This window comes from Mus caroli, chromosome 1 (genome assembly GCF_900094665.2).
Source record: "Mus caroli chromosome 1, CAROLI_EIJ_v1.1, whole genome shotgun sequence".
NCBI lineage: Eukaryota > Metazoa > Chordata > Mammalia > Rodentia > Muridae > Mus > Mus caroli.
In genome coordinates, this window is record NC_034570.1 from 14,760,565 (window position 1) to 14,770,271 (window position 9,707).

Genomic DNA, 9,707 nt, shown 5'->3' on the forward strand with positions numbered 1-9,707 from the left:
CTATGGTTCCAGATTTCTTTCCTAGGGTTTCTATCTCCAGTGTTGCCTCATTTTGGGTTTTCTTTATTGTGTCTACTTCCCTTTTTAGGTCTAATTTTTTAATTGACTCTATTTCCACAGTTCCGGTCTTAAACTGGTTTATTCATTTCCCTCCACCATATTTGTTTTTATAAAATTCTTCAAGGGATTTTTCACTTTCTCCTTAAGGATCTCTATCATATACATAAAGGCTATTTTAAGGTCTCTTCCTTGTACATTGGCTAATATGGTGGAATATTCAAACCCTTCTGTGGTAGGGTTGCTAGGCTGTTATGGAGACATAGTGTCCTGACTATTACTGAATGGGTTTTTACACTGACCTCTAGTCATTTGGTTTTGGGAAGATTGTAATTCTTTGTGCTGATATCTGGCCATGTCTTTGTTAGCTGTTTGAATTGTTGCTTGGTTTCTGTCTCCTCTCTACTTCTTAGGAGAGTGTGCTTTCTGTGTGTTCTCTGGTAGAAAAATCTTCTGGGATGCCGATACTTGGGCCACTGGGAGTTCCAGATAAATATACTTCTACATATTGGAAGCTGACACCTAGGAATGGAGATAGATTAGGATGGAGGGCTGAAGGGGTCCACAAGAGGGAGGGAAGCAGGATGCTCTACCAAAATCTGCTTGATGTTCTGGAAACCAGGGCTGAGAGTGAGGAGAGGTAGCAAGGATGGTATATGACAGAGTTGGAAATGAGACTGGCAGACTGAACTTGGAGGAATGGATGGAAAGCTGAAGATGTGCAGTTAGCCTACCTGCTTTGCTGGCTGAAGTGGTCTGTGGGTTTCCAGGGAATTCCTATTAAAGTCTGGGGCTGTGGTAAAGGAATACGTGGAGAAGGGAAGTTTTGAAGGGTATATCTGTGATTCGCAGGAGTTGGTGTGGAAGAGGCAGCAGTATGAGTGAGAGATAAGACTAGAGGATGGGATTTAGACAAGAGAATGAATAGATAAAGATCTACTGTTAGCCTACCTGCTACTCTGAGTGGAGTCTCTCCTGGTTATTATGAAGTATTCAGCATAGTATTGATAGCTATTATTACTCTGTTGTAATAAACCCCCAGAATTCTGTGCCCACTAACCAGCCTGTTCTCAGTCACTCTTTTCCTACCCTCTGTAACATTTTCGTGGCTGTGACCCACCACCTCTCTTGACCCATGCTGCACAGCATAAACTAGATCACCCTACTTCTCTCACTTAAGTTTTCTTTTAGCTATAACTACACTCTATATGACAATGGTTCTCAACTGAGGGACTACACTCTATATGACAATGGTTCTCAACTGGGGGTCTCAAGCCCTTTGGAGGTTGAAGGGCCTTTTCCCAGGTGTCACCAGCAGATATTTACAATTCATAATGTGTAGCAAAATTACAGCTGTGAAGAAACAACAAAATTTTAGGATTGGGGGTCACGACAACATGATAAACTATATTAAAGGTCATAGCATTGGGAAGGTTGAGAATCACTAATGTAGAGAAAAGGACCTCCACACCATGGACATTGGGCTGCCCCTAACCATCATTTGCCATCTTTATCCATAAATCCCTCATGAAATTTTAACATGTATTAAGGTACAAAGAACATGTTAACTTTTTTCCACAAACAGAAATACAAGCTACAGTTCCTCATCAAAATGGAGTGAAACTATGAATTAACAAAAACCCTTTTATTTCCTCTTTACATAGAATATCTTCATTTAATTCAAAAAACCATACTTTGAACAAAGAGGATATCACAAAAACAAAAGGACTAGAAAGAAAGATCTTTTTTCCTAGAACATGAAATTCAGTACTTCCAAGGGTCAAACTACTCATGATTTTCAGAAGTTTTGTGATCCTGATATGCAACATCTAGCCCAAATAAAACATAAAAAATCTAGTATGGGAGGAGCAAAAGAAGTTGAGATATTACAAGAGCCTAAGAAATAGGAACATTTCAATAAAATTTTAAAAGGATTTTAGGGCTCTGTCCTTTCTGCTGCCGCCATGCCATCCTGACAGAGGAAGACCCAGAAACTCCAGGGCTATGTGAACCATGGCCATGGCTGAACTTGTTTTTTGGTTTTGGTTGTTATTGTTGTTGTTGTGTTTGCTTTTTTAAAGATTTTTAAATTCTTTTTTTATTACATATTTCTTTATTTATGTTTCAAATGCTATCTCCTTTCCTGTTTCCCCTACAAAAACCTCACCAACCCACCTACTCCCTCTTCCTTGTCCTGCCATTTTCCTATACTGAGACATCAAGCTGTCACAAGATCAAGGGCCTCTCCTCCCACTGAAATCCAACAAGGCCATCCTTTGCTAGAGGATGGGGCTAGAACCATGTGTACTCTTTGGTTGGTGGTTTAATCCCTGGGAGCTCTGGGGTACTGGTTGGTTCATATTGTTGTTCCTCCTATGGAGCTGTAAACCCCGTCAGCTCCTTGGGTACTTTCTCTAGCTTCTCCATTGGGGACCCTGTGCTTTGTCCAATGGTTGGCTGTGAGCATCCACCTCTGTATTTATCAATCACTGGCAGAGCCTCTCAGAAGACAGCTATATCAGGCTCCTGTCAGCAAGCACTTTTTGACATCCACAATAGTGTCTGGGTTTTGTAACTGTATATTGGATGGAGCCACATATAGGGCAGTCTCTGGATGACCTTTCCTTCAGTCTCTGCTCCAGACTTTGTGTCTGTATCTCCTCCAGTGGATATTTTGATCCACCTTCTAAGAAAGACCACACTTTGGTCTTCCTTTTTCTTGAGTTTCATGTGCTCTGTGAATTATATCTTGGGCAATCTGAGCCTCTAGGCTAATATCCATGTATTGGTGAGTACATGCCATGTGTGTTCTTTTGTGATTGGGTTACCTCATTCAGGATTATATTTTTCCAGTTCCATCCATTTGCCTAGGAATTTCATAAATTCATTCTTTTTAATAGCTGAGTAGTACTCCATTGTGCAAATGTAAATTTTCTGTATCCATACCTCTGTTGAAGGACAACTGGGTTGTTTCCATCTTCTGGCTATTATAAATAAGACTGCAATGAACATTGTGAAGCATGTGTCCTTATTACATGTTGGAGCATCTTCTGGGTATATGCCCAGGAGTGGTATTGCTAGGTCCTCAGGTAGTACTATGTCCAATTTTCTGAAGAACCACCAAACTGATTTCCAGAGTAGTTGTACCAGCTTGCAAACCCACCAGCAGTGGAGGAGTGTTCTTCCTTTTCCACATCCTTGTTAGCATATGCTGTCTGTCACCTGAGTTTTCCATCTTAGCCATTCTGACTGGTGTGAGGTAGATCAATGGAATAAAATTAAAGACACAGAAATAAACCCACATGCCTATGGTCACTTGATCTTTGACAAAGGAGCTATAACCATCCAGTGGGAAAAAGAGCATTTTCAACAAATGGTTCTGGTTCAACTGGTGGTTAGCATGTAGAAGAATGCAAATCGATCCATTCTTATCTCCTTGTACAAAGCTCAAGTCTAAGTGTATCAAGGACCTCCATATAAAACCAAATACACTAAAACTAATAGAAAAGAAAATGGGGAAGAGCCTTGAGCACATTGGCACTGGGGAAATTTTCCTGAACAGAACAGCAATAGCTTATCCTCTAAGATCAAGAATTCACTTCAGGAAAGTTGGTATGAGGCATTACCACTTAAAGAGGAACCAGAGCTTCTGTCCAACTGTCAACCTGGATAAATTGTGGACACTGATCAGCAAACAGACATGGGTCAATGCTGCAAAAAGCAAAACTGGAGGTGATGTTGTTAGATCGGGCTACTACAAAGTTCAGGGGAAGGGAAAGCTCCCTAAGCAGCCTATCATTGTGAAGACCAAATTCTTCAATAGAAGAGCTGAAAAGAAGATTAAGGTTGTTGGAGGTGTCTGTATCCTAGTGGCTTGAAGCCACCCACCCAGAAAGTTAATCAAATGCTAACATTTTCAAAAAAAATAAAAATAATAATTAAAGGGTGTTTGGAACCTGAAGTTAGGATAAGAAAGAATGATGTTCAGCAAAGCCAGGTCAGAACACAAAGTTTGAATTATCAGTATTGGTCTTTTTAACTTTTGTTTATTTCCATTGTTTAGACATTGATCAATGATATTTGCCTTTATCCACCCAGGCTGGCCATGAAACAGAAGACTGTGACATGCTGTGTATAGTATACCCAAGAGTACAGTTTGGTAAGGTTTTGGTCACTTCCATGTTGTGTTTTGCTCTGCTTTCTCTCTGCTCTAAAAGCGAGATGTCGTGGCACACACCCACAAAATCCCAGCATTTGTGCATCTGAGAGAGAAATTATGAGTTAGATGCCAGTCCAGAGTATATTGTCAACATACAGTTTCTTTTGTAAAAGACAATTGAAATGAGTCCAAAAATCTATGAATTTAAATAGGCAGTAGAGCACGCCTATCAGAATATTCAGCCTAGAAATAGCATGGAACCAGGGATCCACAGAGAGTCTTCACTTCTACATGTATTATTAGGGCACACTTATTTATTTATTTATTCACTTACTTACTTACACTCCAGATTTTATGCCCCTCAGTCCACTCTCTGACTGTTTCCCATCTCATATCTCCTACCTACTCCCCTGTCTCCACAAAGATGTCTCCACTTCCCAGCCCCCACCCCACTGACCTCTAAACTCCCTGGGACCTCCAGTCTCTTGAGGGTTAGGTGTATCATCTCTGACTGAGCCCAGGCCTGGTAGTCCTCTGCTATATATGTGTTGGAGGCCTCATATTAGCTGGTATAGGCTGCCTGGTTGGTGGTCCAGTATCTGAGAAATCTCGGAAGTGCAGGTTGAGACTACTGGTCCTCCTACAAGATCTCCCTTTTCTTTCCTCTCTCAGCTTCTTTCAGCCCTTCCCTAATTCAACCACAGGGGTCAGCAGCTTCTGTCCATTGGTTGGGTACAACTATCTGTATCTGACTCTTTCAGTTGCTTGTTGGGTCTTCTAGAGTGCAGTCATGCTAGGTCCATTTTTTGTGAGCTCTCCATAGCCTCAGTAATAGTGTCAAGCCTTGGGACCTACCCTTGAGCTGGCTCCTACTTTGGGCCTGTCCCTGCATCTTCTTTTCCTCAGGATCCTCTCCATTTCCATCCCTGCAATTCTTTTAGACAGGAACAATTATGGGTCAGAGTTTTGAAAGTGGGATGGCAACCCCCTCCCTCATTTGATGCCCTGTCTTCCTGCTGGAGGTGGGTTCTATAAGTTCCCTCTCCCTTCTGTCAGACATTTCATCTAAGGTCCCTCCCTTTAAGTCCTGAGAGTCTCTCACCTCCCAGGTCTCTGGTGCATTCTTGAAGGTCCCCAGAACCTTTTACATCCCAAGGTTGCCTGTTTCCATTCTTTCTGCTAGTCCTCGTGTCTTCAGTCGTTTTCCCTCACCCAATACCAGATCAGGTTCCCCTCTTCCCCACACTGCCCCCCATCCACTTTCCCTCCCAGGTCCCCCCTCCCTCCCTCCCCACTTGTGATTGCTTTCTTCTCCCTCCCAAGTGGGACTGAAGCATCCTCAATTGGGCCCTTCATCCCATTGACCTGTTTGAGTTCTATGGACTGTATGTTGGGAATTCTGTACTTTTTTGTGGCTAATGTCAACTTATTAGTTAGTACATACCATGAATGTCTTTTTGGGTCTGAGTTACCTCACTCAGGGCAATTTTTCTATTTCCATCCATTTGCTGCAAAACTCAGGATGTCCTCATTCTTAATAGTTGAGTAGTATTCCATTGTGTAAATGAACCACATTTTCGTGTCCATTAAAGAAACATTGTTCTGTAACACAATTAGAAACCAGTTCTGTAACACAAACATAATTACTATTTCAAAGTTTAAAGTTGATGGTGCAAACATTTATAAAATGTATAAATAGCTATTAGGGCTAGGACAACAATCCAGTCCATAAGGAGATAATCAAGGGATCCTCTTTTCAATCTCCAACACACTCAAAAAAAATGTTAGGCACAGTAGCACACAATGATACTCTTAGCACAGTTGCACAAAGAAAGGAGGATCTCTGGGGCTTACTTAGCCAGTCCGTCCTAGATGATGAACTCCACGTCTTTATCTAGAAGTACTAGATGATATTTCTGACACTTGAGACTGCTCTCTGCCCTCCTTGTACACACATGCTCCAATACCCTCCCAGTAATATACATATACATTTTTAAAATGTTAAATTAGTATATCTGTATATGCTATAGACATAAAAGTTTTCAATACAAAACTTGGGAAATGACTCTGTATCTGACAGAGCTTGCTTGAAAGCAAGTGACATGAATTTAAACTCCCATCATCCACATCTAAGCTTGATATGGCCACACATGACTACTATCCCAGTGTTAGGGAAGTGGAAACTGATATATCATGGGGTTCATTGGCCAATGGGCCCAACCAAAATAGCTACTATCAGGCTCAGTGGAGAACTTGTCTCCAATAATAATTATTATTAATAATTATTAATAATAACAATTAATAATAATGTATGATTGAGAAATAGTGATGTTAGTACACATGTTTAATCTAAGCACTTGGAAGGCAGAGGCAGGTAGATATCTGTGAATTCAAAGTCAGCCTGGTCTACAGAGTGAGTTCTAGGACAGCCAAAGCTACACAGAAACACCCTGTCTTGAAAAACCTAAAAACCTACACATAAAGGGACCCATGGCTTCAGCCACATATGTAGAAGAGAATGTCATTGTCTGGCATCAATAGGAGGAGAAGCCCTTGCTCCTGTGAAGGCTCTATTTTCCAGTGTAGGGGAATGCCAGGGTAGTGAGTTGAGAGTGAGGGAGGTGGGGGAGGGACATCGTCATAGAAGCAGGGGGAGGGGGGGATAGGAGATGGGTTTTCTGGAGGGGAAACTGGGAAAGGAGATAACATTTGAAATATGAATACATAAAATATCTGAAAATATAAATAAATAAAATAAAAAGGACAAAACAAAACAAAAAAACTAAAACCAAATAAATTAATTAAATAAATAATTGGGCTGGACCAATGCCCTCTGCACATGGGTGACAGATGTGCAGATTGGTCTTCATGCAGGTCCCCCAACAACTGGAGTGCGTTCTGTTCCTGACTCTGTTGCCTGCCTATTGATCCTGTTCCTCTAACTGGACTGCCTTGACTCTCCTCAGTGAGAGAGGATGTACCTAGTTCTACAGTGCTTTGTTGTGCATGGTGAGTTGGTATCAAGGGGAACCTTCCCCTTATCAGAGGAGAAGAGGAGTGAGGTATGGGGAGAGGAACTATGTGAAAGGCCAGGAGGAGAGAGGGGCCTGTGATTAGTATGCAAATTACAAAAATTAATGGGAAAGCATAAGGTGTGATGGTTCTTGTCTTTAATTCCAGTACTTGAGAGGCAGAGGCAGATAGATCTTGGTGAGTTTGTGGCCAGCTTCCTCAGTGCAAACAGTTTTAGGCCAGACAGAGTACATAATGATAATTTGTTTCAAAAAAAAAAAAAAAACACAGAAAGGGTAGAAAGTTATAAAAGAAGATGCCTAACCAGCTCTGGCTTCTGTATTCAAGTGTGCATGTGTACACACACACACAAACACACAGAGAGACACACAGAACAGAGACACACATACTGTGCACACCTATGTGTTTGCATACATACATACTTATACTTTGTGTACCTATGTATTGGCACACACACAAACACACGCACTATTAAAAAACAAACAAAAAAAAAACAAAAAAAAATTGAAACACAAAGACACAACACAACAATCATCTTGGAGTAACTTTTGAGAATTTATTTCCTTCCTTTTGATGAAGTGCCCTTTGTCGAAAGTTCTATTATAATACTCGTGGTGACCCTGACTTGATATAACACCACAATGTGCCTTTTATTGCCATAAGATACTGAAGAGATCTGTGAATATTCTAGCTCTCCCTTTTCTTTGTGTGGAGCTGTCAAAGCAGAAATCAGTGGCTTTAAGGGCCTTAAATTCACCTGCTCACGCTATTTCTACATTTACAGACACCCACCATTCATTTGTAGTCATTTGACTTTAAACTGTGTGCGGAGGAACAATAGAAGGAAAGTTTTGCCCTGTAATCATTTTTAAAGAACATATTTTAAGCCATATCCACAGAAATTCGCAAAGCTTTAAGAAGGGGGAAAAAAGAGTGTGTGTCATCAGCTTAGCCATACCAAATAAGAAAACTCATACATAAAACATTGCAAAAGTAATACAGCTTTAGTTCAATCCGTAATTTGTGAGCTATCACAGACTTTCTGGCTTGGCACCACTCAGGAATGCTCAAGAAATGTCATTGTAAAGGTTTGAGAGGACTCTCTAAGGACCAATTAAAGAAAGGGAGAACCAGGAAAGATTGTTCTCCACAAAGAAAAAGCAGGAAGAATGGCTCAGGGTGGATGTGGTTTCCCAATTTTCTTATTTCGTCCATAAATAGAAAAACAGAAGCCCAATGCAAATAAGTGTCATTGTAACCTTGTGTGGTTATTTGTTTACAGTCATTAAGAAGGTGATTTCCTGCAGCCAATTCTGGTCATGTATTCTCGGAAACCTAGTTGCCCTCCAACCCCAAACACTAAACCATGTCATTGATTGCATTGCTTTACAACCATGGGTGTGTGTGTGTGTGTGTGTGTGTGTGTGTGTGTGCACGAACACACATCCATATTTATAACTGATGCTCATTTCATTAACAAGTACTATATGACTACTATATGACTGAAAAAAAGAAATCAAAGACTTCTCTTTGAAAATACAAACAGAAAAGACTTCCTTTTTCTGTTTAGAATTGCTCATGTATTCTTACTATTACATATTAATTATGCATGATAATGGGTTTATTGTAGCATTTTCATACCTATATATGATTTTCATCAATTAGCGACCCCCTCATATCCTCTCTTGTCTTATTCCCACTCAACCTGTTTCTTTTCCTTTTCCCAACTAATCTTACTTCTAGATACATGTCTCCTTTTATTTTTATGGGGCTTGGTTGTAATCCAATGAGTTTAGTTAGACATTTATAAGAGCATGAGTATGAAGTTATTTATGAGATCACAGAAAAATTTCTACATCACCAAAGAAAATGTCTCATTAGTCTCCTCCAAGCCACCATTAAGTATCTATACATTCTCAGGTGGGTGGGGCCGCATGAGACCCTCTCCCTACAAGAAAGAGACATATTTTAAAACCTTTCCTGAGGGAGAGGATGTGTATGTCATGGCGTACAGGTGGAGGTCACAAGAGGTCAGAGAACAACTTTGTGGACTCATTTGTCTACTTTCAACTTCACGTGGATTCCAAGGATCAAAGTCAGGTATCACGAATGCATGCAAGTGCACCTGTTAAGCCACTTCCCCAGCCCCCAAGGCACAGGAAAGCTTGCAAACTGTTCTTCATCAACTTAAACTCATTACCAACCACCACCGATGTGGGGTTTTATATATTTTAGATTCCAATCCAATGTCTGAAATGTGTAACAGGCTCTCATAGGCTGATTCGCTCATTTATTGTCTAATTGGGGTAGTTGAATCATACCTTTCGATTACATCTTTTTTTTTTCTGTGCCCATAGTCATTTTATTTTTTTTTTAATTTTTAATATTTTTATTACATATTTTCCTCAATTACATTTCCAATACTATCCCAAAAGTCCCCCATAGCGCAACCCACTTC

At 40.5% G+C, this 9,707-nt stretch overlaps 1 long non-coding RNA gene across 1 annotated transcript in view; it reads right to left on the bottom strand.

Annotated features, from left to right (window-relative positions):
- Positions 1 to 4,097: 4,097 nt before the first annotated feature.
- The window catches only part of LOC110300669, a 41,258-nt gene continuing 35,648 nt past the window's right edge, over positions 4,098 to 9,707 (bottom strand). Inside the window, exons 3-4 of the long non-coding RNA XR_002378596.1 lie at positions 5,661 to 5,818; positions 4,098 to 4,319 (exon numbers count right to left, since the gene is read on the bottom strand). This is a non-coding gene — a long non-coding RNA (uncharacterized LOC110300669). The remainder of the gene's footprint in view (positions 4,320 to 5,660; positions 5,819 to 9,707) is intronic.